This window comes from Scyliorhinus torazame, chromosome 9 (genome assembly GCF_047496885.1).
Source record: "Scyliorhinus torazame isolate Kashiwa2021f chromosome 9, sScyTor2.1, whole genome shotgun sequence".
In the NCBI taxonomy this organism is placed as follows: Eukaryota; Metazoa; Chordata; class Chondrichthyes; order Carcharhiniformes; family Scyliorhinidae; genus Scyliorhinus; species Scyliorhinus torazame.
Window position 1 is genome coordinate 60315275 of NC_092715.1, and position 24541 is coordinate 60339815.

The 24541-nt window shown below is 49.4% G+C and overlaps 1 long non-coding RNA gene across 1 annotated transcript in view; it reads right to left on the reverse strand.

Annotated features, from left to right (window-relative positions):
• LOC140429239 (uncharacterized) overlaps nucleotides 1-24541 on the reverse strand; it is a 160645-nt gene that overhangs the window by 134065 nt on the left and 2039 nt on the right. Inside the window, exon 2 of the long non-coding RNA XR_011949017.1 lies at nucleotides 4638-4768. This is a non-coding gene — a long non-coding RNA (uncharacterized lncRNA). The remainder of the gene's footprint in view (nucleotides 1-4637; nucleotides 4769-24541) is intronic.

The following is a 24541-nucleotide window of genomic DNA, read 5'->3' on the forward strand; positions in this document are numbered from 1 at the left end:
AGCATACTCTCAATATCTCTGTTAACCTGTGCCAATTTTAAAGGATTAAGTCTATATGAATGTTGTTTGATAGGAACAGCATTTCCCACATCTACATCATGTATAGCCATTTTAATACATCCCAATTTATCTCTACAAACTTGCCAATGTGATATCAATAACTCTTTCAGGTCAGTTTGTTTTTCCTCTGGAAGGTAACTTAACAATTCATCCCAATTTTTAAGAACATTCTCATTTTCCAATTTAATTTGAGGTATGTCAGATTCACAGTCATCTGGATTTGATTCGTCACTTTGAGTTAGAATCATTAAAACCTCCTTTTTCTCTCCTTCCCTTTCAAAGTACAAAGAACAAAGAACAAAGAAATGTACAGCACAGGAACAGGCCCTTCGGCCCTCCAAGCCCGTGCTGACCATGCTGCCCGACTAAACTACAATCTTCTACACTTCCTGGGTCCGTATCCCTCTATTCCCATCCTATTCATGTATTTGTCAAGATGCCCCTTAAATGTCACTATCGTCCCTGCTTCCACCACCTCCTCCGGTAGCGAGTTCCAGGCACCCACTACCCTCTGCGTAAAATACTTGCCTTGTACATCTACTCTAAACCTTGCCCCTCTCACCTTAAACCTATGCCCCCTAGTAATTGACCCCTCTACCCCGGGGGAAAGCCTCTGACTATCCACTCGGTCTATGCCCCTCATAATTTTGTAGACCTCTATCAGGTCGCCCCTCAACCTCCTTCGTTCCAGTGAGAACAAACCGAGTTTATTCAACCGCTCCTCATAGCTAATGCCCTCCATACCAGGCAACATTCTGGTAAATCTCTTCTGCACCCTCTCGAAAGCCTCCACATCCTTCTGGTAGTGTGGCGACCAGAATTGAACACTATACTCCAAGTGTGGCCTAACTATGGTTCTACACAGCTGCAACATGACTTGCCAATTCTTATACTCAATGCCCCGGCCAATGAAGGCAAGCATGCCGTATGCCTTCTTGACTACCTTCACCACCTGTGTTGCCCCTGTCAGTGACCTGTGGCCCTGTACTCCTAGATCTCTTTGACTTTCAATACTCTTGAGGGTTCTGCCATTCACTGTATATTCCCTACCTGCATTAGACCTTCCAAAATGCATTACCTCACATTTGTCCGGATTAAACTCCATCTGCCATCTCTCCGCTCAAGTCTCCAAACAATCTAAATCCTGCTGTATCCTCTGACAGTCCTCATCGCTATCCGCAATTCCACCAACCTTTGTGTCGTCTGCAAACTTACTAATCAGACCAGTTACATTTTCCTCCAAATCATTTATATATACTACAAACAGCAAAGGTCCCAGCACTGATCCCTGTGGAACACCACTGGTCACAGCCCTGCAATTAGAAAAGCATCCTTCCATTGCTACTCTCTGCCTTCTATGACCTAGCCAGTTCTGTATCCACCTTGCCAGCTCACACCTGATCCTGTGTGACTTCACCTTTTGTACTAGTCTACCATGAGGGACCTTGTCAAAGGCCTTACTGAAGTCCATATAGACAACATCCACTGCCCTACATGCATCAATCATCTTAGTGACCTCCTCGAAAAATTCTATTAAGTTGGTGAGACACGACCTCCCCTTCACAAAACCATGCTGCCTCTCACTAATACGTCCATTTGCTTCCAAATGGGAGTAGATCCTGTCTCGAAGAATTCTCTCCAGTAATTTCCCTACCACTGAAGTAAGGCTCACCGGCCTGTAGTTCCCTGGATTATCCTTGCTACCCTTCTTAAACAGAGGAACAACATTGGCTATTCTCCAGTCCTCCGGGACATCCCCTGAAGACAGTGAGGATCCAAAGATTTCTGTCAAGGCCTCAGCAATTTCCTCTCCAGCCTCCTTCAGTATTCTGGGGTAGATCCCGTCAGGCCCTGGGGACTTATCTACCTTAATATTTTTTAAGACACCCAACACCTCGTCTTTTTGGATCTCAATGTGACCCAGGCTATCTACACACCCTTCTCCAGACTCAACATCTACCAATTTCTTCTCTTTGGTGAATACTGATGCCAAGTATTCATTTAGTACCTCGCCCATTTCCTCTGGCTCCACACATAGATTCCCTTGCCTATCCTTCAGTGGGCCAACCCTTTCCCTGGCTACCCTCTTGCTTTTTATGTACGTGTAAAAAGCCTTGGGATTTTCCTTAACCCTATTTGCCAATGACTTTTCGTGACCCCTTCTAGCTCTCCTGACTCCTTGCTTAAGTTCTTTCCTACTTTCTTTATATTCCACGCAGGCTTCGTCTGTTCCCAGCCTTTTAGCCCTGACAAATGCCTCCTTTTTCTTTTTGACGAGGCCTACAATATCTCTCGTTATCCAAGGATCCCGAAAATTGCCGTATTTAGCCTTCTTCCTCACAGGAACATGCCGGTCCTGAATTCCTTTCAACTGACACTTGAAAGCCTCCCACATGTCAGATGTTGATTTGCCCTCAAACATCCGCCCCCAATCTATGTTGTTCAGTTCCCGCCTAATATTATTATAATTAGCCTTCCCCCAATTTAGCACATTCATCCTAGGACCACTCTTATCCTTGTCCACCAGTACTTTAAAACTTACTGAATTGTGGTCACTGTTACCGAAATGCTCCCCTACTGAAACATCTACCACCTGGCCGGGCTCATTCCCCAATACCAGGTCCAGTACCACCCCTTCCCTAGTTGGACTGTCTACATATTGTTTTAAAAAGCCCTCCTGGATGCTCCTTACAAACTCCGCCCCGTCTAAGCCCCTGGCACTAAGTGAGTCCCAGTCAATATTGGGGAAGTTGAAGTCTCCCATCACCACAACCCTGTTGTTTTTACTCTTTTCCAAAATCTGTCTACCTATCTGCTCCTCTATCTCCCGCTGGCTGTTGGGAGGCCTGTAGTAAACCCCCAACATTGTGACTGCACCCTTCTTATTCCTGATCTTTACCCATATAGCCTCACTGCCCTCTGAGGTGTCCTCCCCCAGTACAGCTGTGATATTCTCCCTAACCAGTAGCGCAACTCCGCCTCCCCTTTTACATTCCCCTCTATCCCGCCTGAAACATCTAAATCCTGGAACGTTTAGCTGCCAATCCTGTCCTTCCCTCAACCAGGTCTCTGTAATGGCAACAACATCATAGTTCCAAGTACTAATCCAAGCTCTAAGTTCATCTGCCTTACCCGTAATACTTCTTGCATTAAAACATATGCACTTCAGGCCACCAGACCCGCTGTGTTAAGCAACTTCTCCCCGTCTGCTCTGCCTCAGAGCCACACTGTCCCTATTCCCTAGTTCTCCCTCAATGCTCTCACCTTCTGACCTATTGCTCCCGTGCCCACCCCCCTGCCATACTAGTTTAAACCCTCCCGTGTGACACTAGCAAACCTCGCGGCCAGGATATTTATGCCTCTCCGTTTTAGATGCAACCCGTCCTTCTTATATAGGTCACACCTGCCCCGGAAGAGCTCCCAGTAGTCCAGATAATGGAAACCCTCCCTCCTACACCAGCTGTTTAGCCATGTGTTTAGCTGCTCTATCTTCCTATTTCTAGCCTCACTTGCACGTGGCACAGGGAGTAATCCTGAGATTACAACCCTAGAGGTCCTGTCTTTTAACTTTCTGCCTAGCTCCCTGAACTCCTGCTGCAGGACCTCATGCCCCTTCCTGCTTATGTCGTTAGTACCAATATGTACAACGACCTCTGCCTGTTTGCCCTCCCCCTTCAGGATGCCCTCTACCCGTTCGGAGACATCCTGGACCCTGGCACCAGGGAGGCAACATACCATCCTGGAGTCTCTTTATCGTCCACAGAAGCGCCTATCTGTGCCCCTGACTATAGAGTCCCCTATTACTATTGCTCTTCTGCGCTTTGACCCTCCCTTCTGAACATCAGAGCCAGCCGTGGTGCCACTGCTCTGGCTGCTGCTGTTTCCCCCTGATAGGCTATCCCCCCCGACAGTATCCAAAGGGGTATACCTGCTCGAGGAGGGGACAACCATAGGGGATTCCTGCACTGACTGCCTGCCCTTTCTGGTGGTCACCCATTTCTCTGCCTGCACCTTGGGTGTGACCACATTTATATAACTGCGATCTATGACGCTTTCCGCCACCTGCATGCTCCTAAGTGCATCCAATTGCTGCTCCAACCGAACCATGCGGTCTGTGAGGAGCTCCAGTTGGGTGCACTTTCTGCAGATGAAGTCATCCGGGACGCTGAAAGCCTCCCGGACCTGCCACATCTCACAGTCAGAGCACTGCACCCCTCTAACTGACATTGCGTCAATTAATTAAAATTAAAAGTTTTTTTTTAAAAAACACTTTTAAATATTTTTTAAAAATGTTTTCATAGTTACTGTTAACTATCTGTTTCCTAGCACTAGACTTCTAATATAAATGCGAACGCTAAATATAGTACTCTCCGATCTCTGGCTTAGATACCCCTCTAAATTATAATTAAGTAATTATGTTTAATTAGTTACCAATGCTTAATTTTTTAAATTTAGTGTAGATTCCCAACCAGCCACTCAGGTCACAGCTTTTCTGTGATGTCACTTCAGTTTCTCCCCCGACACACACAATTTGAAAAAGGTATAAAAGTAAAAATGAGTAAAAATCACTTACTTACCTTCTTACCTTCTGAGTGTCTTAGATGTTCTCAGGTTCTCTCCCTGACAGAGACTGCTCCTCCTCCTCCGAACGGCTCCCGAAACTAGGCCGCGATCTTTTAAAATCTCCGCTCTGACTCGCAGCTCCTACCTTTTAAGCATATTCACATGACACACTTGGTGAGTCTTCCTTCTATCTGGTGTTTTTACCACATAATTCACCTCACTTAATTAGCTTTCTATCTGATACGGTCCATAAAACCTAGCTTTTAAAGGCTCACCTACCACTGGTAACAACACTAAAACTTTATCCCCACTGGCAAAACTACGGACTTTGGATTTCTTGTCCGCTACCCGTTTCATCACATTTTGTGCAACTTTCAAATGTTGTCTAGCCAATTCACCTGCTCTATTTAATCGTTCCCTAAAATTTGACACGTAATCCAATAGTGTAATTTCCGATTTCTCACCCACCAGTTTTTTCGTAATCAATTTAAGTGGTCCTCTTCCCTCATGACCAAAAATTAGTTCAAAAGGACTAAATTTGGTTGACTCATTAGGTGCACCCCTAATTGCAAACAATACGAATGGGATTCCTTTATCCCAATCCTCTGGATAATCTTGACAATATGCCCTCAACATTGTCTTTAATGTCTGATGCCACCTTTCTAACGCTCCCTGCGATTCTGGATGGTACGCAGTTGATTTAAATTGTTTTATTCCTAAGCTATCCATAACTTCCTTGAATAACTTTGAAGTAAAATTTGTTCCTTGATCCGATTGAATTTCTGTGGGTAGTCCATATCTAGTAAAGAATTTAACTAACTCCTCCACAATCCTTTTAGCTGTAATATTACGTACTGGAATGGCCTCTGGAAACCTAGTAGACACATCCATTACAGTCAAAAGATATTGATTCCCACCTTTTGTTTTGGGAAGCGGTCCTACACAATCGATTAGGACCCTTGTAAAAGGCTCCTCAAATGCTGGAAAGGGTATTAAGGGTGCTGGTGTTATCACTGCTTGAGGTTTCCCTATCATGTGACATGTGTGACATGATTGACAAAATTTAACTACATCTTTATGTAGTCCAGGCCAATAAAAATGTTTCTGGATTTTAGCTTGACTTTTCCTTATTCCCAAATGGCCTACCACTGGTAACTCATGTGCAACTCGCAACACCTCCTTTCTATACCCTACCGGCAATACTACTTGATGAACTTCTGCCCACTTTTCATCCGCCTGCATAAGTACAGGTCTCCATTTTCTCACAAAGACATCATTTTTCCGGTAATAACACTCTGGTATCCTCTCAGATTCCTCTTCCATATATATTATTCCAGATATACCGCTTTGGATACTGTTGAGGGAGATGGCTCACCAGGGGAAGGCGGCAGCAGCCAGGTTCATGGCACCGTGGCTGGCTCTGCTGCGCAGCTGGGCAGTGAGTTCTCCCAGTGAGACAGAGAAGACAGCCAGAGTGAGACAGCAAAGAGTGAGTTTGGGAATTTGAATCGAGGTGGGAATTGAATTGAATTAAATTGAATCAGTAAGGCAGCTCCTTTTAAATTTCAGGAGTTTAAATTAATTTGAATTAAGCTAGTATTGTGCAGTGTAGGTTAACAAGGGCTGCCCCACCCACTCACATAACTGGTTGGCAGTTAAGTGTCAGTCACTTTAATCTACTTTGATCTGAAAGCAGGTGGGGGAGGGGAGTCGATTCAGGACAGTTTAAAAAGAGCAACTTGTAACTCACTCCCAGTGAGTTCTCCCAGTGAGACAGAGAAGACAGCCAGAGTGAGACAGCAAAGAGTGAGTTTGGGAATTTGAATCGAGGTGGGAATTCAAAGCTGGGTGGGGAGGAAGTGCTTTTTGTGACTGGTAAGTAGTGTTTCTGTTTTTCTGTTTCTTTTCATTGGTATATTTATTTATTTTTTTCTTCGTTGTTTATTTATTTAGTTAAATTTTTGGGGGGGGAAATTGAAATTGTTCAAGTTAACCGAAGGTTTAAGACATGGCATGAGATCTCAGACCCGTGTCATGCTCCTCGTGTGCGATGTGGGAGCTCAGGGACACGTCCACTGTCCCTGGCTCCTTCACATGCAAGAAGTGTGTCCAGTTGCAGCTCCTGTTAGACCGCTTGACGGCTCTGGAGCTGCGGATGGACTCACTTTGGAGCGTCCGCGATGCTGAGGACGTCGTGGATAGCACGTTTAGCGAGTTGGTCACACCGCAGGTGAAAGGTACTGAGGGAGATAGTAAATGGGTGACCAAAAGACAGAGCAAGAGTAGGAAGGCAGTGCAGGTGTCATCTGCGGTCATCTCCTTGCAAAACAGATATACCGCTTTGGATACTGTTGAGGGAGATGGCTCACCAGGGGAAGGCGGCAGCAGCCAGGTTCATGGCACCGTGGCTGGCTCTGCTGCGCAGCTGGGCAGGAAGAAGAATGGCAGGGCTATACTGATAGGGGACTCAATTGTAAGGGGAATAGACAGGCGGTTCTGCGGACGAAATCGAGACTCTAGGATGGTATGTTGCCTCCCTGGTGCAAGGGTCAAGGATGTCTCGGAGCGGCTGCAGGACATTCTGGGGGGGGGGGGGGAGGGTGAACAGCCAGCTGTCGTGGTGCACGTAGGCACCAACGATATAGGTAAAAAACGGGACGAGGTCCTACAAGCTGAATTTAGGGAGCTAGGAGTTAAACTAAAAAGTAGGACCTCAAAGGTAGTAATCTCAGGATTGCTACCAGTGCCACGAGCTAGTCAGAGTAGGAATGTCAGGATAGAGAGGATGAATACGTGGCTCGAGAGATGGTGCAAGAGGGAGGGATTCAAATTCCTGGGACATTGGAACCGATTCTGGGGGAGGTGGGACCAGTACAAACTGGACGGTCTGCACCTGGGCAGGACTGGAACCGATGTCCTAGGGGGGGCGTTTGCTAGAGCTGTTGGGGAGAGTTTAAACTAATGTGGCAGGGGGATGGGAACCGATGCAGGAAGTTGGAAGGTAGTAAAACAGGGACAGAAATAAAAGGCAGTAAGGGGGAAAGTGTAAGGCAGAGAAGCCATAGTCAAAAATCAAAAAGGGCGACAGTACAAGGTACAGTGACTGAGGGGAGCTCAGTGAATAGGACCAGGAATACTAAAAGAAATAAAACGGGAAGTGAAAACATTAATGGTAAGCGATGCGGCAGGTTGTTACAGGAAGATGTGGGTTCGACGACAAGGAAAATTAGGAGAAAGGTTAAGAGGAAATATAACTTAGGAGAGGTTATTGATCGAGGTGTTAAGATTAAGAACAGAGGTAAAAAAGCCAACATAAGTGTACTTTACCTGAATGCTCGTAGTATTCGGAATAAGGTAAATGAGTTGATGGCGCAAATCATCGTGAATGACTCTGATTTAGTGGCCATTACTGAAACATGGTTAAAGGATGGTCACGACTGGGAGTTAAATATCCGAGGGTATCAAACTTTTCGGAAGGACAGAGTGGATGGTAAGGGAGGTGGTGTAGCTCTGTTATTTAAGGATGACATCCGGGCAACAGTAAGGGATGACATCGGTGCTATGGAGGATAAGGTTGAATCCATTTGGGTGGAAATCAGGAATAGTAAGGCGAAAAAGTCACTGATAGGAGTAATCTATAGGCCACCAAATAGTAACATTATGGTGGGGCAGGCAATAAACAAAGAAATAACAGATGCATGTAGAAATGGTACAGCAGTTATCATGGGGGATTTTAATCTACATGTTGATTGGTTTAACCAGGTCGGTCAAGGCAGCCTTGAGGAGGAGTTTATAGAATGTATCCGCGATAGTTTCCTCGAACAGTATGTAATGGAACCTACGAGGGAGCAAGCGGTCCTAGATCTGGTCCTGTGGAATGAGACAGGATTGATTCAGGATCTCATAGTTAGGGATCCTCTCGGAAGGAGCGATCACAATATGGTGGAATTTAAAATACAGATGGAGGGTGAGAAGGTAAAATCAAGCACAAGTGTTTTGTGCTTAAACAAAGGAGATTACAATGGGATGAGAGAAGAACTAGCTAAGGTAGACTGGGAGCAAAGACTTTATGGGGAAACCTTCCAAGTGATTTTTCACAGTGCCCAGCAAAGGATTATACCAACAAAAAGGACGGTAAAAAGAGGGACAATCGACCGTGGATATCTAAGGAAATAAGGGAGAGTATCAAATTGAAGGAAAAAACATACAAAGTAGCAAAGATCAGTGGGAGACTAGAGGACTGGGAAATCTTTAGGGGGCAACAGAAAGCTACTAAAAAAGCTATAAAGAAGAGTAAGATAGATTATGAGAGTAAACTTGCTCAGAATATAAAAACAGATAGTAAAAGTTTCTACAAATACTTAAAACAAAAAAGAGTGGCTAAGGTAAATACTGGTCCTTTAGAGGATGAGAAGGGAGATTTAATAATGGGAGATGAGGAAATGGCTGAGGAACTGAACAGGTTTTTTGGGTCGGTCTTCACAGTGGAAGACACAAATAACATGCCAGTGACTGATGGAAATGAGGCTATGACAGGTGAGGACCTTGAGAGGATTGATATCACCAAGGAGGTAGTGATGGGCAAGCTAATGGGGCTAAAGGTAGACAAGTCTCCTGGCCCTGATGGAATGCATCCCAGAGTGCTAAAAGAGATGGCTAGGGAAATTGCAAATGCACTAGTGATAATTTACCAAAATTCACTAGACTCTGGGGTGGTCCCGGCGGATTGGAAATTAGCAAACGTGACACCACTGTTTAAAAAAGGAGGTAGGCAGAAAGTGGGTAATTATAGGCCAGTGAGCTTAACTTCGGTAGTAGGGAAGATGCTGGAATCTATCATCAAGGAAGAAATAGCGAGGCATCTGGATGGAAATTGTCCCATTGGACAGACGCAGCATGGGTTCATAAAGGGCAGGTCGTGCCTAACTAATTTAGTGGAATTTTTTGAGGACATTAACAGTGCGGTAGATAACGGGGAGCCAATGGATGTGGTATATCTGGATTTCCAGAAAGCCTTTGACAAGGTGCCACACAAAAGGTTGTTGCATAAGATAAAGATGCATGGCATTAAGGGGAAAGTAGGAGCATGGATAGAGGATTGGTTAATTAATAGAAAGCAAAGAGTGGGGATTAATGGGTGTTTCTCTGGTTGGCAATCAGTAGCTAGTGGTGTCCCTCAGGGATCAGTGTTGGGCCCACAACTGTTCACAATTTACATAGATAATTTGGAGTTGGGGACCAAGGGCAATGTGTCCAAGTTTGCAGACGACACTAAGATAAGTGGTAAAGCAAAAAGTGCAGAGGATACTGGAAGTCTGCAGAGGGATTTGGACAGGCTACGTGAATGGGCTAGGGTCTGGCAGATGGAGTACAATGTTGACAAATGTGAGGTTATCCATTTTGGTAAGAATAACGGCAAAAGGGATTATTATTTAAATGATAAAATATTAAAACATGCTGCTGTGCAGAGAGACCTGGGTGTGCTCGTGCATGAGTCGCAGAAAGTTGGTTTTCAGGTGCAACAGGTGATTAAGAAGGCAAATGGAATTTTGTCCTTCATTGCTAGAGGGATGGAGTTTAAGACTAGGGAGGTTATGCTGCAATTGTATAAGGTGTTAGTGAGGCCACACCTGGAGTATTGTGTTCAGTTTTGGTCTCCTTACTTGAGAAAGAACGTACTGGCACTGGAGGGTGTGCAGAGGAGATTCACTAGGTTAATCCCAGAGCTGAAGGGGTTGGATTACGAGGAGAGGTTGAGTAGACTGGGACTGTACTCATTGGAATTTAGAAGGATGAGGGGGGATCTTATAGAAACATATAAGATTATGAAGGGAATCGATAGGATAGATGCGAGCAGGTTGTTTCCACTGGCGGGTGAAAGCAGAACTAGGGGGCATAGCCTCAAAATAAGGGGAAGTAGATTTAGGACTGAGTTTAGGAGGAACTTCTTCACCCAAAGGGTTGTGAATCTATGGAATTCCTTGCCCAGTGAAGCAGTAGAGGCTCCTTCATTAAATGTTTTTAAGATAAAGATAGATAGTTTTTTGAAGAATAAAGGGATTAAGGGTTATGGTGTTCGGGCCGGAAAGGGGAGCTGAGTCCACAAAAGATCAGCCATGATCTCATTGAATGGCGGAGCAGGCTCGAGGGGCCAGATGGCCTACTCCTGCTCCTAGTTCTTATGTGTAGCGCACAAAGACTCCATGAGACGAATATAGTGAAGTCGATGAGGCTTTATTAAGCGTGTCTGTTCCCCAGCAGCTCGATAGTAAATTGGCCTGCGGGGGAAGACACCGGCTTCTTATACTCCGCCTTCAGGGCGGAGCTTGAGGTCAACGGCCAACCAGGACCCGGGATCTGTCAGCCAATGACATTAGGGCTTCCAGTCCCACATGACCCCCAATACATACTACCACATTCACCCCTTGTCAAAAATGAACCCGGCGGGGTGATGCTTCGTATGGTGGTAAGGGTTTACAGGGCTGGTCCTGGGAGGATAGAACATTCACATGGTAGTACAGTATTGGACAGTTTCGTCCTGTTGCAACTATTTACAGAGGGTATAGGAAAAAAAACAAAATGTTCTTTGAACAGTCCATCTTTGTTTTACATCGACGCCACGAGTCGGTCGGGCGGTCTGGTCGTCCGTGTCGATCGCCTCGGCCCCGGCGGTGGTGGTGATGCTTGTACCAGTGTTGTCGCCTCCTGGAGCCGTACGGTTTCAGCTGTCGGTGCAAAGGGGAGGGGGACTGATACTCCTGGGAAGGGGGCGGTCGCGGGGTGCGGCGGTGGCAGGAAGGGGGGCGGTTGGGTTGATGGTGTCGGGGGGGGTGTGCGTGGTGCCGGCGGGCGCCAGATCCCGCAGGGAGACCGTGTCCTGTCGGCCGTCGGGGTACTCCACGTAGGCGTACTGGGGGTTTGCGTGGAGGAGGTGAACCCTTTCGACCAACGGGTCCGCCTTATGTGCCCGCACATGCTTTCGGAGCAGGATGGGTCCTGGGGCCGCCAGCCAGGTCGGCAGCGACGTTCCAGAGGAGGACCTCCTAGGGAAGACAAGGAGACGCTCGTGCGGCGTTTGATTAGTGCTTGTACATAATAACGACCGGATGGAATGGAGAGCGTCCGGGAGGACCTCCTGCCACCGTGAAACTGGGAGATCCCTGGACCGTAGGGCCAGTAGGACGGCCTTCCAGACCGTGCCGTTCTCCCTTTCTACTTGCCCGTTCCCCCGGGGGTTGTAGCTGGTCGTCCTGCTTGAGGCTATGCCCTTGCTGAGCAGGAACTGGCGCAGCTCGTCACTCATGAAAGAGGACCCCCTGTCGCTGTGGACGTATGCGGGGTAACCGAACAGTGTGAAGATGCTGTTCAGGGCTTTAATGACTGTGGCCGCGGTCATGTCGGAGCAGGGAATGGCAAAAGGGAAGCGGGAGTATTCGTCCATTACATTAAGAAAATATGCGTTGCAGTCGGTGGAGAGGAGGGGCCCTTTGAAATCGAGTCTGAGGCGTTCAAAGGGGCGGGAAGCCTTAATCAGGTGCGCTCCATCTGGCCTGAAAAAATGCGGCTTGCATTCCGCGCAGATGTGGCAGTCCCTTGTGACTGTACGGACCTCTTCTAAAGAGTATGGGAGATTGCGGGACTTGATGAAGTGGTAAAACCGAGTGACCCCCGGGTGGCAGAGGTCCTCGTGGAGGGTTTGGAGGCGGTCAATTTGTGCGTTGGCACATGTGCCGCGGGATAGGGCATCGGACGGCTCGTTCAGCTTTCCGGGCCGGTACAAGATCTCATAGTTGAAGGTGGAGAGCTCGATCCTCCACCTTAAGATCTTGTCATTTTTAATTTTGCCCCGCTGTGCATTATCGAACATGAAAGCTACCGACCGTTGGTCAGTGAGGAGAGTGAATCTCCTGCCGGCCAGGTAATGCCTCCAATGTCGCACAGCTTCCACTATGGCTTGGGCTTCCTTTTCCACTGAGGAGTGGCGGATTTCTGAGGCGTGGAGGGTTCGGGAGAAAAAGGCCACGGGTCTGCCCGCTTGGTTAAGGGTGGCCGCTAGAGCTACGTCAGAGGCGTCGCTCTCGACCTGGAAGGGGAGGGACTCGTCGATGGCGCGCATCGTGGCCTTTGCGATGTCCGCTTTGATGCGGCTGAAGGCCTGACAAGCCTCTGTCGACAGAGGGAAGGTCGTGGTCTGTATTAGGGGGCGGGCCTTGTCTGCATACTGGGGGACCCACTGGGCGTAGTACGAAAAGAACCCCAGGCAGCGTTTCAGGGCTTTTGGGCAGTGCGGGAGGGGAAATTCCATGAGTGCGCGCATACGTTCGGGGTCGGGGCCTATTATCCCATTGCGCACTATGTAGCCCAGGATGGCTAGCCGGTCGGTGCTAAAAACGCACTTGTCCTCGTTGTACGTGAGGTTCAAGGCTTTGGCGGTCTGGAGGAATTTTTGGAGGTTGGCGTCGTGGTCCTGCTGATCGTGGCCGCAGATGGTTACATTGTCGAGATACGGGAACGTCGCCCGTAACCCATGTTGATCAACCATCCGGTCCATCTCCCGTTGGAAGACCGAGACCCCGTTTGTGACGCCAAAAGGGACCCGTAGGAAATGGTATAATCGCCCGTCTGCCTCGAAGGCTGTGTACTTGCGGTCACTTGGGCGGATGGGGAGCTGATGGTAGGCGGACTTGAGGTCCACGGTGGAGAAGAATTTATACTGGGCAATCCGATTGACCATGTCGGATATGCGGGGGAGAGGGTACGCGTCTAGTTGTGTGTACCTGTTGATGGTCTGGCTATAGTCAATGACCATCCTTTGTTTCTCCCCTGTCTTCACTACTACCACCTGCGCTCTCCAGGGACTATTGCTGGCCTGGATTATGCCCTCCTTTAGTAGCCGCTGGACTTCGGACCGAATGAAGGTCCGGTCCTGGGCGCTGTACCGTCTGCTCCTAGTGGCGACGGGTTTGCAATCCGGGGTGAGGTTCGCAAACAAGGACGGGGGTTGCACCTTGAGGGTAGCGACGCCGCAGATAGTGAGTGGGGGTATGGGGCCGCCGAATTTAAACGTAAGGCTCTGTAGATTACATTGGAAATCTAATCCCAGCAAGGTGGGGGCACAGAGTTGGGGAAGGACGTTAAGTTTGTAGTTTTTGAACTCCCTCCCCTGCACCGTTAGGGTAACTATGCAGAATCCCTGGATCTGTACGGAGTGGGATCCTGCAGCTAGGCAAATCTTTTGTGCGCTGGGATAGGTGGTCAAGGAACAGCGTCTTACCGTGTCGGGGCGTATAAAGCTTTCCGTGCTCCCGGAGTCGACTAGGCATGGCGTCTCGTGGCCGTTAATTAGGACCGTTGTCGTCGTCGTCTGGAGTGTCCGGGGCCGAGCCTGATCGAGCGTAACCGAAGAGAGCCGTGGTTGTAGTAGTGGGGTGGGGTCCGTTGTTGCCGTCCAAGATGGCGTCGGGGATGGACAAAATGGCCGCCCCCATACATCGCACGTGGCTGGGGGGTCACAAGATGGCGGCGGGGGTGGACAAAATGGCTGCCCCCATGCGTCGTACAGGTCGGGGGCGGTCCAAGATGGCGGCGCCCCTCCTCCCCTCGTGGTGGTCGGGACCCAAAATGGCGGCGTCTGCGGGTCGCACAACGGCGCCCCTCCTCCCCTCGTGGTGGTCGGGACCCAAAATGGCGGCGTCTGCGGGTCGCACATGGTGTGCTGGGGGGTCTGGGGAGCGCTAGGACCGCGAGCGCTAGGACCGCGCGGAGCTCCCTCACTGCGAGCGCTAGGACCGCGAGCGCTAGGACCGCGCGGAGCTCCCTCACCGGGGACAGCGGTGGTCGGGGCCCAAGTCGGCGGATCCGGCGGGTCAGGCGTGGGGCCGCGAGCGCAAGGAGCGTGAGGAGCTCCCTCACCGGGGACAGCGGTGGTCGGGGTCCAAGTAGGTGGCGCCGGCGGGTCAGGCGTGGGGCGCGGGACGGGGGTGAGGGTGGCGTTAGGGACGCGAAAAACCCCCTCCTCTCCGTGGAGAGTGTTGGCCGGGACCCAAAGCGGTAGCGCCGGCGGCGGGTCGTACATGGGCTACAGGGAGGGGGGTTGGGGAGCGTAGGCGGCGTGCAGGGCTCCCAGTTCTCCCGGGACCGCGGTGGTCGGGACCCAGAGCGGCTGCGCCTGCGGGTCGCACATGGCGTGCTGGGGGGGTTGGGACGCATAGATTGCTTGTAGGGCTCCCTGTGGCCCCGGGACGGCGGCGACCTCGCGGGATCGGCACACCACCGCATAATGGCCCTTTTTCCCGCAGCTTTTGCAGATAGCTGCGCGGGCCGGGCAGCGCTGTCGGGGGTGTTTCGCCTGGCCGCAGAAATAACAGCGGGCGCCCCTGGTGCGACTGGGCGTTTGGACTGCGCAAGCCTGTGGGGTGTCCGGGGGGGGGGGGGGGGGGTAGGGGGTTTGCCGCGACGGTTACGTACGGGGCCCAATGGCCTGCCGCGCGGTCGGGGCCGTCGGCGCGGGTATTACGCGCGGCCATGTCTAGGGAGACTGCTAGGGCCCGTGCCTCTGAGAGTCCTAGCGACTCTTTTTCTAGAAGTCTTTGGCGGATTTGGGAGGATTGCATACCTGCCACAAAAGCATCGCGCATTAACATGTCCGTGTGTTCGTTTGCATTCACCGACGGGCAGCTGCAGGCTCGTCCCAAAATCAGCAGCGCGGCGTAGAACTCGTCCATCGATTCTCCGGGAGCTTGCCGTCTTGTCGCGAGCTGGTAGCGAGCGTAGATTTGGTTAACTGGGCGAACGTAGAGACTTCTGAGTGCTGTGAACGCCGTCTGGAAATCGTCGGTGTCTTCAATGAGGGTGAAAATCTCCGTGCTCACCCTCGAGTGCAGGACCTACAGTTTTTGGTCTTCTGTGACCCGGCCGGTGGTCGTTCTGAGGTAGGCCTCGAAGCAAGTCTGCCAGTGTTTGAAGGCTGCTGCCGCATTCACTGCGTGGGGGCTGATCCTCAGGCATTCTGGAATGATCCTGAGCTCCATAGTCCTTTTTAGGCACGCTTAATAAATTGTAACGCACAAAGACTCCATGAGACGAATATAGTGAAGTCGATGAGGCTTTATTAAGCGTGTCTGTTCCCCAGCAGCTCGATAGTAAACTGGCCTGCGGGGGAAGACACCGGCTTCTTATACTCCGCCTTCAGGGCGGAGCTTGAGGTCAACGGCCAACCAGGACCCGGGATCTGTCAGCCAATGACATTAGGGCTTCCAGTCCCACATGACCCCCAATACATACTACCACATTATGTTCTTATGTTCTTATATCTGTTTTATTTCGACATCTTTCTGTTGTAACTCCGCCAATTTTCCTGAACTAAAAATATCCGCCTCATCCTCCACCTGTTCCTGTTCTTTTTCAACCATCTGATCAAAAATTGTTTCTGATAATTGCACTTCAACTTCATCTTCACTCTTTGATTACTCCTCTTGTCTGAACCTGCTGCTTTGCGACCTTTACTAAACAATCCGGAAAAGTCCCAGGATATTCGTCCTTCAACCCTTCAGTCGTCTGATTTTCCACTGGCTTCTCAACCACAGTAGGCATCACTCCCACCTGTGATCAAGCATTATCATTACCCAAGATAAACTGTATTCCTGGACACGATAGTTTATCTGTTACTCCTACTACCACTTCACCACTCTTCACTGGACATTCCAACCTTACCTTATATAATGGAATGCTACTCCTCTCACCCTGAATTCCACATAACACCACCTTTTCTGGCAACATTCTTCCCAAACTACATAATTCCTCATCTCTTACCATTAAAGATTGACTAGCCCCTGTATCTCTTAAAATTGTGTCTTCTTTACCTGCTCCTCCTGATACACATGAGTAAACTTTACGCACACAAGTAAATTCTTTAAAACATCTGGCACCTTCTTAACAATCACTTCTTGAACAGGCTGTACAATCATTTGCACCTCCTTCGCTTCCCTTGGGCTTTCCTTTACCACTCTAACAAACCCCACTGTCTTATCCTGTTTTACCACATCAGCCTTCCCAGTGCTTTGCTTCAACCACAAACACTGTGACTTTACATGGCCTAGTTTATTACAGTGAAAACATCTGAAACTTTTCATTTTTTTTCCACCCTCCTGGATTTCTTTTTTAATCTGAGGTACACTCTCTTTATTGTCTCCCATCAGATCACCTTTACCTTTACCACTTGAGTATTTCTCATGTCCCCAGTTTCTATCCCTCACTGGCTGAAACTGATGTCGGAAACCAATCTTTGATTTATGAACTAATTCATAATCATCTGCCATTTCTGCTGGTAGTAGGGAATAGATAGGATAGATGCGGGCAGGTTGTTTCCACTGGCGGGTGAAAGCAGAACTAGGGGGCATAGCCTCAAAATAAGGGGAAGTAGATTTAGGACTGAGTTTAGGAGGAACTTCTTCACCCAAAGGGTTGTGAATCTATGGAATTCCTTGCCCAGTGAAGCAGTAGAGGCTCCTTCATTAAATGTTTTTCAGATAAAGATAGATAGTTTTTTGAAGAATAAAGGGATTAAGGGTTATGGTGTTCGGGCCGGAAAGTGGAGCTGAGTCCACAAAAGATCAGCCATGATCTCATTGAATGGTGGAGCAGGCTCGAGGGGCCAGATGGCCTACTCCTGCTCCTAGTTCTTATGTTCTTATGTTCTTATAATCTCGCAGTTTTAACCCTCCGTTCTTCCACATAAGTTCTCACTACATCAGGAATTGAATTTTTAAACTCCTCCAAAAGTATAATTTCTCTGAGAGCTTCATACGTTTGATCTATTTTCAAAGCCCTTATCCACCTCTCAAAATTACTCTGTTTGAGCCTTTCAAACTCCATGTGTGTTTGACCAAATTCTTTCCTTAAATTTTGAAACCTTTGTCTGTAAGCTTCAGGCACTAGCTCATATGCACTTAAGATGGATTTCTTCACCTCCTCATACTTTCCAGATACCTCCTCCGGTAGTGATGCAAACACTTCACTAGCTCTACCTACCAGCTTTGTTTGAATCAGTAACAACCACATGTCCTGTGGCCATTTCATTTGTTTAGCTACCTTCTCAAATGAAATGGAAAAGGCTTCCACTTCCTTCTCGTCAAACCTTGGCAATGCTTGGACATATTTAAATAGATTCCCACCAAGCCTTCGACTATGACGCTCTTTCTCACTATCCTCACCACTATCATCCAACTGTACGTTTCCCTTTACGTCTGCCAATTTTAACTGATTGTCATGTTTCATGGCCATTTTCTGAAGTTCAAACTCCCTCTCTTTATCTTTTCCCTGATCTGTATCTCCCTTTCTTTTTCTTTTTGTTCTGCTAGGGCTATTCTTTCTTTTCTCCTTTCTTCTCTCTCCTGTTCTTTTTCCTCTCTCTCTCTCTCGCTTTCTTTTTCCTCTCTCTCACTCTCGTATTCAAGCCATTTTAATTCTTTCTCATGTTCCATTTGTTTAATTTGCAACTGAATTTTTTCCATTTCCAATGAGTCAAACTCTATCTCAGGCAACTTTAAATGCTTAACCACCGCCATAATTACCTCATCTTTTCGCATTTTGTCAGGTAATGTTAACTGCAATGTTCTCGCCAAATCTAACAGTCTGCTTTTCGTTTCTGTCTGTAAAGTACTATGTGTGACATTCTCCACCCCCAAAAACTTCTGAGCCTCTGAAAGATCCATTGGTCACAACACTCTCCCCACTTAAACTAAAATACCACACCGGAAAAACAACAATCCTTCACTGTCTTTAAGTTCACAAAAGCCAATCGAATAGATAGACTTTTATCCCCCTCGAGCCCACAATTGTTATGGGCGGGGCGTTTTCAGAACCCCAAAATGTATCATGGAGTTCAACCAACCTCACCCTTTAATGTATTTGTTGCTTTTCCGAGCTCACATCTTTTTCCCTAGGTGTGGTATTACAATTATGGACACGTGGGTTTTTAAACACAAAACACTGTTTATTCCATGAACTCAACTTAACATCTTAAATAAACATTGGATCTCTTAACACCCCTTACTTCAAAGATAACTCAGAAAATATTGCAACAGTAAATACTTCCTTAAAATGTTCCTTCAAACTACCAATAAACTTAACACCTTTAAACAAAATCACATCAGGTTAAAGGACATATATATTTTCTGTAGAATGGCAGAGATATATTAGCTTGGGTGACTTCAGCTCCAGCACCTTGCTTTTTTCCTGCAGCTCTCTGGACACACACAGACACACACAACCTGCTTTCTCCAACTGGCTTTCTCCTTTTAATCAGATCACAGCAAACCAGAACTTCTCAAGCTGCTGTCTCAAACTGGCTTTCTCCTCTTAATCAGCTCACAGCATGTGGTGAACCACTGTAATAGGAGATGTAAGGTAGGACCTGCACTACAGGTTTGCCGGTAGCCCCTGCTGGCTGGCTCCGCCAACGGAGAACTGTATAAATATGCATGACCTCCAGTGCCCTGCCATTTCGCCAGCTGCAGCAGGAGGCCACGCATCTGACTGTAATAAAGCCACAGTTGTACCCAACTTTAGTCTTTGTGCAATTGATCGTGCCTCAATTTATTACAGTCAGATTTTCCACAGAATGGATATCCGAATTAAGCCCGATCGCCTGCAGCTGGATCCGCACTAGCCCGACGCCAGAAAAGGCTTTACTCACTGGCTAATATGTTTTGAGGCCTTCATCAAGGCTGCGGACCCCGAGCCAACGGAGGCTCAGAAGATAAACGTCCTGTACTCCAGACTGAGCTCCAGCGTGTTCCCGTTGATCCAAGACGCCACGAATTACACAAAAGCAATGGACCTCCTTAAGGAACACTACGCGCAGAAGGCGAACACGCTCTTCGCCAGGCATGTACTCGCCACCCGCTCGCAACTACCTGGTGAGTCCATCGAAAACCTCTGGCGGGCCCTAATTCCACTCGTCCGGGACTGTGACCGTCAGGCCATTACGGCCGCCGAACACGCGAATCTCCTCATGCGCGATGCCTTCGTGACGGGGATTGCATCGGACCGCATCCGAGAACGATTACTGGAAGGGGCCACGTTCGAACTGGCGGAGATGAAAACCTTGGCGCTCTCCATGACGGTTCAATCCCGTAACGTACAATCGTACCCCTCCCGCCGCGCTGCCCATCCTTCTACCTCTTCCTACCCCTCCTGGATCCTGCCGACGACCTCCTCAGCCGGGGCCCTGCCTTCCCAATACGCCTGCGCCGCACGCCGATCCGCGCACCCCGGGGGTCCCCGCTACTACTTCTGCGGTCAGCAGAAGCACCCCCGCCAACACTGCCTGGCCCGCACTGCAGTTTGTAAAGCCTGCAGTAAAAAGGGCCACTTCGCGGCAGTGTGCCAGGCCCACGCAGTCGCTGCGATCGCGCCCACTATCGCCCCCTCCCCCACGCCAGACGCACAATGGGAGCCGCCATCTTCTCCCGGGTCCACGTGCGACCAATGGGCGCCGCCATCTTGTCCCCCTTCGGCCATGTGCGCCCCATGGGCGCCGCCATCTTGTCTCGACCCCGCAATGTGCGCAACATGGGCGCCGCCATTTTGTCCCCCACAGGGTCTCCGGACATCCAGACATCGGAACCGCACATGCCCGCCACCCGAAGCATCCGATGGCAACCGCAGCTCGCTTCGATGGCGCTGGACCAATCTCGCCCGCACAACCTGGCCACCGCGTCGATGCCGGTTAAAATCAACGGCCACGCGACCTCGTGCCTGCTGGACTCCAGGAGCACAGAAAGCTTTGTTTACCCAGATACGGTAAGGCGCTGCTCCCTCGCGGTCCACCCTGCCAATAAAAGGAACTCTCGAGCCTCCGGATCCCACTCCATCCCGATCCAAGGCTTTTGTACAGTCACCCTCACGGTCCAGGGCGTAGAATATAATAACTTCCGCCTCTGTGTCCTTCCTAATCTCTGCGCTGCACTGCTGTTGGGCCTGGACTTCCAGTGCAACCTCCAGAGCCTCACCCCCCCTTACCGTTTGCGGCCTTGCGACCCTCAAGGTCGATCCCCCCTCCCTTTTTGCCAATCTAACTGCGGATTGCAAGCCCGTTGCCACTAGGAGCAGATGGTACAGCACCCAGGACAAGACGTTCATCAGGTCCGAAGTCCAGCGGCTGCTTAAGGAGGGTATTATTGAGACCAGCAGCAGCCCCTGGCGAGCCCAAGTGGTAGTGCTTAAAACTAGGGAGAAACACAGGATAGTCGTGGACTACAGCCAGACCATCAATTGGTACACGCAGCCTGACGTGTACCACCTCCCACGCATATCTGATATGGTCAATCAGATTGCGCAGTACCGGGTCTTCTCAACAATTGACCTGAAATCCGTCAAGTTTTTTACGCAGAGGGTAGTGGGTGCCTGGAACTCACTACCGGAGGAGGTAGTGGAGGCAGGGACGATAGGGACATTTAAGGGGCATCTTGACAAATATATGAATAGGATGGGAATAGAAGGATACGGACCCAGGAAGTGTAGAAGATTGTAGTTTAGTCGGGCAGTATGGTCGGCACGGGCTTGGAGGGCCGAAGGGCCTGTTCCTGTGCTGTACATTTCTTTGTTCTTTGTTTGTTCTTTGTACCACCAGCTCCCCATCTGGAAGCCGGACCGGCCATACACAGCCTTCGAGGCGGACGGCCGCCTCTACCACTTCCTTCGGGTCCCTTTCGGTGTCACAAATGGGGTCTCGGTCTTCCAAAGAGAGATGGACCGAATGGTCGACCAGTACGGTTTGCGGGCCACCTTTCCGTACTCAGATAATGTCACCATCTGCGGCCATGACCATCAGGACCACAATGCCAACCTCGATAAATTCCTCCGCACTGTCACTCTTCTCAACCTGACCTACAACAAAGAGAAGTGTGTGTTCAGCACGACCCGTTTAGCCATTCTCGGCTATACAGTCCAAAACGAACTTCTCGGGCCCGACCCCGATCGCATGTTGCTCGTTTTAGCCTTAGTTTATTTGCTCTAATTCTGTCACCTTTGCTCTTGCGTCGCCAGGTATCTTTCTGATACCGCCACGTGGTTCAAGTCCGAGTAATGATTAATAATCCAACACACCGCTGAGTAAGAGTTAAATCAACGCTCATTTATTATATACAGCAATCAATACTTATACATTAATTCTACTTCTAAGCTACTTCCTACAACTAACAGGCCAATACTTAACTTTGGAAATGGCCCACCAGGTCAGGGAAACAAATGGCCTTTCGAATGGGTTCTGAGCCTGCGGGATTCAAAAGCTGGTACAGGTCGATAGTCAGGAGTGCCTATCTCGTAGCGAGCGTTGGAGTAAGACTTACGTTCTCTTGCAGATGGGTCTCGAAGGGTGCGGAGAGGAGAAGAAGGGTCAATTTGAACTTGGCCCCTATTCTTATAGTCCTCAGGGGCTTCCCGCCTCTCGGGGCGGGCCTTGTACCTGGTTCCAAGTGATTGGACTTGGTCCCAATTACTTGGTTCGATATTCTCCAAGGCTGGAGTGATTCCTTGATTGAGGGGTGGTCGTTTACCTCTCTTTGTGTCAGCTCCTGCTGGCGCCGAAAGGTCTGGGTTGGCTTTGTGTGTCCATTTTGTATCAATTGTTCCCGGGGATTGCTGATTAATATGCAGATGGCTGGGGTGTTGTTGTGTTGATGGCTGCAGGTATCGATTCGGTCTGGCTTCCCCAGAGGCGAATACACTGTTTTACCTGCAGCTGTCTGTTTTGAGTCCTGTTGGCTGATTTTCCCATCAGCCTCTTCCGTTCGCCATTTTAAATCGGGGTTTGGCCATTCTAATCGGGAGTCAGCCATTTTACATGGCTACATTCCCTCCTTGTAGAACATAGAACAATACAGCGCAGTACAGGCCCTTCGGCCCACGATGTTGCACCGAAACAAAAGCCATCTAACCTACACTATGCCATTATCATCCATATGTTTATCCAATAAACTTTTAAATGCCCTCAATGTTGGCGAGTTCACTACTGTAGCAGGTAGGGCATTCCGCGGCCTCACTACTCTTTGCGTAAAGAACCTACCTCTGACCTCTGTCCTATATCTATTACCCCTCAGTTTAAAGTTATGTCCCCTCGTGCCAGCCATATCCATCCGCGGGAGGAGGCTCTCACTGTCCACCCTATCCAACCCCCTGATCATTTTGTATGCCTCTATTAAGTCTCCTCTTAACCTTCTTCTCTCCAACGAAAACAACCTCAAGTCCATCAGCCTTTCCTCATAAGATTTTCCCTCCATACCAGGCAACATCCTGGTAAATCTCCTCTGCACCAGAACTGTACGCAATACTCCAAATGCGGCCGTACCAGAGTTCTGTACAGCTGCAACATGACCTCCCGACTCCGGAACTCAATCCCTCTACCAATAAAGGCCAACACTCCATAGGCCTTCTTCACAACCCTATCAACCTGGGTGGCAACTTTCAGGGATCTATGTACATGGACACCTAGATCCCTCTGCTCATCCACACTTTCAAGAACTTTACCATTAGCCAAATATTCCGCATTCCTGTTATTCCTTCCAAAGTGAATCACCTCACACTTCTCTACATTAAACTCCATTTGCCACCTCTCAGCCCAGCTCTGCAGCTTATCTATATCCCTCTGTAACCTGCTACATCCTTCCACACTATCGACAACACCACCGACTTTAGTATCGTCTGCAAATTTACTCACCCACCCTTCTGCGCCTTCCTCTAGGTCACCGCATTATAGGAAGGACGTGGAGGCTTTGGAGCGGGTGCAGAGGAGATTTACCAGGATGTTGCCTGGTATGGAGGGAAAATCTTATGAGGAACAGCACATCACCTGTCCAGCCATATTCGACTAGTTAATTAATTTAAATATATATATTTTAAATTTTGTTTATTGAACCTCAAGGATAAACCCGAACACCAACAAAAACACAGCCCTCTCTCGCCACTCACCCAAACTCAGTCACTCACCTAAACTCAGATGCACTCTGTTCCAATCAGCACTCCGTGTCTAAAGGCACTCCTGCCACACCTTTTGTGCACTCACCTCTCCCAGCACTGTCCCGGCTCTCTACTCCGGCGCTGTTTTCGCTGTCCCGGCTCTCTCCTCCCGCGCTTTTAAAATCTCCCGGCTCTCTCCTCCGGCGCTGTTTTCGCTGTCCCGGCTCTCTCTGCTCCCGCGCTGTTTTCGCTGTCCCGGCTCTCTCCTCACGCGCTTTTAAAATCTCCCGGCTCTCTGCTCCCGCGCTGTTTTCGCTGTCCCGGCTCTCTCCTCCCGCGCTTTTTAAATCTCCCGGCTCTCTCCTCCGGCGCTGTTTTCACTGTCCCGGCTCTCTCCTCCCGCGCTTTTAAAATCTCCCGGCTCTCTGCTCCCGCGCTGTTTTCGCTGTCCCGGCTCTCTCCTCCCGCACTTTTAAAATCTCCTGGCTCTCTCGTCCGGCGCTGTTTTCGCTGTCCCGGCTCTCTCCTCCCGTGCTTTTAAAATCTCCCGGCTCTCTCCTCCGGCACTGTTTTCGCTGTCCCGGCTCTCTCTGCTCCCGCGCTGTTTTCGCTGTCCCGGCTCTCTCTGCTCCCGCGCTGTTTTCGCTGTCCCGGCTCTCTCCTCCCACACTTTTTAAATCTCCCGGCTCTCTGCTCCCGCACTGTTTTCGCTGTCCCGGCTCTCTCTGCTCCCGCGCTGTTTTCGCTGTCCCGGCTCTCTCCTCCCGTGCTTTTTAAATCTCCCGGCTCTCTCCTCCGGCGCTGTTTTCGCTGTCCCGGCTCTCTACTCCCCGCGCTTTTTAAATCTCCCGGCTCTCTCCTCCGGCGCTGTGTCCGCTGTCCCGGCTCTCTCCTCCCGCGCTTTTTAAATCTCCCGGCTCTCTCCTCCGGCGCTGTTTCTGCTGTCCCGGCTCTCTCTGCT